This window comes from Myzus persicae, unplaced genomic scaffold (assembly GCF_001856785.1).
Source record: "Myzus persicae strain clone G006 unplaced genomic scaffold, MPER_G0061.0, whole genome shotgun sequence".
NCBI classification, from domain to species: Eukaryota; Metazoa; Arthropoda; class Insecta; order Hemiptera; family Aphididae; genus Myzus; species Myzus persicae.
In genome coordinates this window covers 8433-15582 of record NW_019101131.1, presented here as the reverse complement: position 1 = coordinate 15582, position 7150 = coordinate 8433, and the positions used below count along the sequence as shown (strand labels likewise).

General features: G+C 28.7%; 1 pseudogene; it reads left to right on the top strand.

Annotated features, from left to right (window-relative positions):
* The first annotated feature begins 1545 nt into the window (after nucleotides 1–1545).
* Nucleotides 1546–4341, top strand: LOC111027816 (annotated as a pseudogene).
* Nucleotides 4342–7150: the final 2809 nt, after the last annotated feature.

Sequence of the window (7150 nt, the reverse complement as noted above, 5' to 3'; positions counted from 1 at the left end):
ATACACACATACACAGGTCGGTCGGTGTGTGAGTGAGCGTGCGAAGTAGTTTGGTGACCGGGCGTCACGGCCTATTATTGTTTCGTTCCCGGCCCGTCCACTAAGTATGACATATACATAATTTAACAAACGGTATCGTATGACATATTTTCACAAGTACACATATTATGTTCAGTTTTACAATATTTAGCTAGTATTTTTTGAACAAACTTATTTTTTTGCATTAATAATACATAAATACAGTTTGGGTTGTATCTGCAATGTTCGATCCATGGATTGTCCAGCTTCTCCCAATTATGAAGAATAAGTCCGCAGTAGAAGCATTCAATGATATCATCAATACCAGAATATTTTAATCCGCACTCAGAAAGATCGTATTTATTTTGAAAAGAATTTTCAGGAAATTTTTTTGTAAGTTTTTAAACGTGATCGGAAAGAAGAAAATTCTGGATACGCTAGAGTCGAATTACTTCGTACACGATTAACTAATGATTGAAAATCGTTGATATACTTTTGTAAATTCTTTTTTATAAATTGAGTAAGTAACTTGAGAAAACACAACTTCACCAAACAACGAATCATTAATTACTGAATAATAAAAAAAAAACGATTAACTTAAAAAATTCAGATATAAAAAAACAAATTATTTCATAATTAATAAGTTGCTTATCAAATTTGAAAAAACAGTGTAACCAACGTGAATGAAAAAATATAGTTTTGTGTACACGGTAAATATTTTCGTGTGAGGGGTAAATAGGTGGACACTGAGTGTGAAATTACCGTATTGTGTGATACGGTAATTCTGAGTCGTCCGAGCGGAACATTCCCGCTTGAACAAAAAAAAATTACCGTGGAAAAACGAACTGTGAACATACAAATATATACTACTTCAATTATTGATAAATATGATAAAAAAATATAGATATTATTTAATCTACTTCGTGTAAGAACCACAAACTGCAAAAACATTAAAAACTAATAAGTAAAAATCGTAATATGTACATCAAATCTCAATATCCTAATAATAAAAGAACTTCAGGAGTTTTAAACCAGAGCGCGCTGTTATCCACCACATGCACGGTGCCTATACCATAGAACAACCACTCTTATCATTCAAAAACTTATCACTACCAAAACGGTGGAGGCGAGCTGATGACCGTCCGCGAAACGGTGGCGGGGAGCTGATGTCCGTCGGCAAAACGGTGGCGCCGAAAAGAGTAGGTTCGGGCGGTGGCGGCCAGGGTTGCCAGACATACGAGAATTCTCGTACTTGTACTATAATTTGGACCATTTGTACGAGGTACGAGGAAACATTGTTCTCGTACACATAATATACGAGAATTCCATGAAAATCTAAATATAACTATTTTTTATTTAAAATTTTGAAAGAACTGTAATAATATAATGTTTATAAAATATATTCTATGTTGTTATTATTACTGATTAAGAGATTATTATGTTGTTACCAAATACCAATTACCGAAGATATTATTATGAAATAATATTGTTTTTGTCAAGTTTTTGTTTTTGAGGTACATCGTACATGCACAAGAAAATACGGATAATCCAATTGTCTTTGTTAGTTTGTTATTGATTCATTCCTCATGGTTTAGTGGATATAATTTATTATAAAGTACCTAGTTAGAACTTTATTGAGTAATTTTGAGTGCTACAATTCTATTATTTGAAATTAATTTCCAAGTATGTTAAACGACAGTGAAGAAGATATCCATTTAACACCACCTAAAAAAATCATGAAAAATCCAACGAAACACAGGGCGCAAAAGTTTCGTTCAGAATGGCTCAGAGTTGAAAATTTAAAAAAATGGTTGGTTCCTATTGATAACGACCCTTTCAAAGCCAAATGTAAGTTGTGCAATTTCACAATGGTCGCGGAGTTATCTAACATTAAAACACATGGCAATGGTAAAAAACATAAAGAAATTGAAGCATGTAAAGAAATAAAACAAAAATCGATAAAAACTTTTACTACAAATAAAACTCCAACGAAATTAGATATTGACGTCAAAATGGCAGAAATAAAATTAACTGCATTTTTGACAGAACACAATATTGCCTTTCTTGCTACTGACCACCTTACGGATGTTCTTAAAAGTTGTTTTAAAGATTCTGAAATAGCTAAAAAGATATCACTTAAAAGAACCAAAACAACTTCAATTACGAAAAATGTGATTGGTTATTGTCAGAAAGAAGAACTTGTTTCTTACCTAAAAACTGTACAGTTCAGTATATTAACTGATGAATCTACTGATATTGGTACCGTCAAATCATCTTGTGTCATTCTCAGGTAAAATTTACTTATAAGTTATATTACATATAAATATATATTCAGTTTTAAAAATTATATTAAAAAAGTATTTATATATTTGTACTTAAATATATTTTAATAAAAACATTTTATTCCCTAAATAATTACCATAATCTATTGGATCAGCAGAACATTTGGTAGGCAGATACTTAGTCAGTTCAGTCTGATATTCAGTAATTTTTATCAACCATATACAAATACTAAAAATTTAACACAGATTATTGAAAAAGTATTAAGTATTAACAATTATTTTGTATTTTGATTATTTTCATAGGTTTTTTGATAGTAAATCTGGGAAGATAGAAAGTAAATTTTGGGACCTATATAAGGTGTATGATTCAAAAAACCCGGGTAATGCTACCGCTGAAAAACTATTTAATAGTTTAATGGAATCATTAACTTCATATGGCATACCGAAATATAATGTTATTGGTTTTGGTAGTGATGGTTGTAATACCATGATGGGAGAGAATAATTCAGTGGCTTCAAGAATGAAAATAGAATTCCCAGGCATTTTCATAATGAAGTGTGTTTGCCATTCGGCTCACCTTTGTGCAAGTGAAGCCTGTAAACGGTTACCAAGATCATGTGAAGATTTGGCCAGAAATATTTTCAACTTTTTAAAAAGTTCTTCAAAACGCCAATGTGAGTTCTCTCAGTTTCAAACATTTTTAAATTTGGATCCCCATAAAATTTTACATCCATCAAACTCGATGGCTGTCTTTAACTGCAGTAGTAGACAGAGTTATAGAACAATGGGATGCACTGAGATTATACTTTGTAGATACTGTTTTAGTACAGCGGCTTCTGTCAACTGAACATATCCTTGCTGCTTTGAATGACCCTTTTATGAAGTTATTTTATTATTTCTTGCAATGGGCTCTTCCTAAATTTACAAGGTATTATTTTATTATATTATTTATTAGTATAGCTACCTACTTGTTATCAATTGTTTACAGTTAAATACACTTTATTTATATTTTTTAGATTTAACCAATTCTTTCAGACAGACTCTGTTGTTATTACTGATTTGCATGAAAAGATTGTTTCACTCTACAAAGAGCTTCTATTATGTTTTTTGAAAAGGGACTATGTTATGAGAACTCCTCTAGTAAATATAAATCCCATGAATGGGCAATATCAAATCACAGATAATGAACTGTATCTGGGAACTAAGGTATTAATGCATAAGGACAATCCGGATATTTTAAGTAATAATAACCAACGTAAAGACTTTTTTGAAAGGTACCTATAATCATTTGGTTTATTTTTAAGATAGGAAAAATATTTTACACAACAATTTTATTTTTAAGGTGTCGTCAGTTCTTACAAACATCTTCTTCAGAAATGAAAAAAAGATATAATATGGCTGATCCTGTCTTAACAGAATTATTTAGTTTTAAACCAAAAAATGCTTTGTCATTAGAATTTAGAAACACTAAGCCTTCTCTTGTCAATCTAATTAAATTAGTTCCTTGTATCATTAATATTAATGATCCCCGAATACAAGTCATTGATGACGAATGGCGTAAATTACCTATTTCAATAAGTTCACTTCCAGATGAAATTGAAAATATGATTGAACCGGATACATTTTGGTAAATAAAAATTACAATTTTTATTATAACTATTAATTAATTTAAAATTTAAATGCATTCGGTTATAGGTGGTCTATTAAAAAGTTTAGCATCGAAAATGATACTCAAGAATTTATTCAACTATGTAATTTTGCACTGGCTTTGCTTAGTTTACCACATGCAAACGCGGATTGCGAACGAATATTCTCTTCTGTAAATTGTATGAAAACCAAGATCAGATCAAAATTAATAACTGAAACTATAAGTGGGCTACTTCATACAAAACAATGTATAAAAGGTGGCAGTAAAAGTCAGAATAATTGTACTAACTTTGAACCCACTAATGCCATGTTAAGTAGAATGACTGCAAATTCTCTATATAGTAAATGCGAAGAGTCAATATTTTCTGATTTAAATGTGGTTTTTTTTTGGTGATACGAGAATTTGATTGAAAATACGAGAATTTGATAACCACAATACGAGAATACCTGTTTGAGAATCTGGCAACCCTGGTGGCGGCAGTCCGGTTTTTGTCTTATCTTTATCCCGGGTACTTGTGTGTGATGGTGCGCGGGTGGTGGCGTTGGGCTGTGGTTTGAGTGATTTTCTCGCGCTCTAGCGCTCCTACCTACGTCTTGTGTGTTTGGACTGTGGAGTGTAGCGCGCGGTGAGGTCCGTCGTCGGTTGGCGGTTTGTTTGAGAAGCACAGCTCGGATATCCGCATAAAGGCCGTTTGAATTCAAACTGCCATCACGCGGAACCACGTCATATCATTATGTTAATTACAATAATTTGTGAAACAATCAATTGGTCGTAATGGCATTCTCATGGGGCATAGTAGATATCTTACTAGAAATAATACACACTAAGTGTTTTTACTTGGTTTATAAAAATTAATTAAATAAACAATTGACAATAAATGAAGTCATCATAAAAGCCTCTTGGTTAATACTATTTAATTACAGTTAAATACTAACTTACTATTAATTCATATAACGATATGCTTACTTTTTATATTACTATACTATGAAAACCTATACACACATGCATAAGCATAAGTTATAACCCAGTAATGCTGTACCATTATTTATGTACAAATTACAATAACTAATAATTTAAATATCAAATATAATATATGTGATATTATAATTTGTAAGACTTCAAATAAAAGGTAGATTCATATAATAAAATGTCATATTATGTAATATTAACCAATATAATGTGCATAACTTTACCTTTAATACTTACTATTACTATTGTTGTTAATAATAATTTGAACTATAACAATTTCAATAATAAAACAGCCAACTTACTTCCACATGGACTTTCTATACAGACAAATACTTGCGTTACTGTTTATATTATATATTAATTGTGTTGGTATAATTAAGTTCTCAATTAATTTTTATTTTATAGACAATATTATTGAAATGAATAATTATATCATATTAATGTTTTGTATTAATTAGGTACAGAATGCAAGCTATAATAGTGTATAAAATTCACCATTCATTTACCTCTCGGATAGACCATAAAATATATATTATATAACATTTATTTTTAAGTCTTAAAATTAATAAACTATTTACTATACATGTTATATAGGTGACACAAGGTAACAGTAGATACATGTAATGAATGTAATGAAATGTAATACCTATATAATAATATCACAAAATAATTTTATTTAAAAATAACATAGAAAGTGATAGTAATACTTATATTATAGGTAGGTAGATTACATAATATCATATAATATGTAGGTAATTTACCCACTGTGCCATATGCAGTACCAATAACATCCCATGAACATGTATTGAGGATTTGCGATGTTATTAACTAATGCACATTGATGTCATAATGATGTTAATGGGATTGCTAATGCCAGGTTGAGCAACTTTTAAAAAACTATATTTATAAGAAGTTAGGTTATAACGTTTATAAGACTGCAATATGCGATATCTGAAGGATGTCTAGTATAATATGCGTATTTCTTAACATCTTTATCATGTTCAATTTAAACAACCTTAAGACATCCATTTTGCCTATTATATTACATCTCTAGGAAGTTATTTCAATAAAATAGCATGAATGTTATTAATGTTAGGGGAATACACCATAGCCAGGGGAGAAATGCCCCCACTCAAATTTTTTTATGAACATTATTGGGATCATAATGTAACAGGTGTACACAAGCTCTACTTAAAAATGGAAAAAAAAATTAAATGCCACCTCATAAAAGAAAAAGAAAAAAATGTTTTCTGCTTATGAGACTGATAAAATACAATATATAATATTATAATATAATACAATGTAATATAGTAGGTATATTTTATACTACTATTATATTACTGTAGAATTATGAACCAATGACATCATTAACTGGTTATACTTTTTATTAGAATAACAATTAATATTAAACTTCAAATAATAGTAAAAAACATGTTTATTTATTAACATAGATCTTACATAATAAATTATAACATTTAATTCATATATTTAATAAATAAATAAAAATTATAATGTATTAATTGCTTAATACAAAAAAATCTCTTTACCAGATAATAATAAAAAACATAATAATATACTTAATTATTGATGTATACTATACAACTGTATACATTATAATATAAATATAACTATAAAAAAGCAGCTTTAGGTATTTGATAAAACTGCAGTATAAAGTATAGATCATAATATAAATTAAAAAAAACCCTCTTTACTTAATAAAGAAAGGTATAGTAAAAAAATTATTATAAACTTAATAATATTGATGTATTAATATACAATTTTATACATTATATAAATAAAAAAAACCTATCTCTAAATTTATAAAATATATGTTTAATAATAAAAAAAATCATAACAATATGTATACTTTGTCTTCCAAATCTTATAATAATAATATTATGAGAGTGCACCGAGTCTATTTCTACATTCCACCTATCAAAAAAAAAAAAAAAAATTGAATATAGATAAATTTTGTGACATCTTATATCAATTTATAATTATTTACTAAATTATTTCATTAAGACTTAGAGTCATTACAACAGCTTTCTCAGTTGTCATAGGTACAAAAAAAAATTTAAATTTTATGTCATTAACCCTGATACGTATTAAACCTGATGACTGAGACTTAACATCAACAATAACAGAGCCTATCATAGATGATTCCAATGGTACCTCAAAAAAATTTAATGATTTAAAAGTAAATATATTTAAAAAAATATTTCCATGTATACAC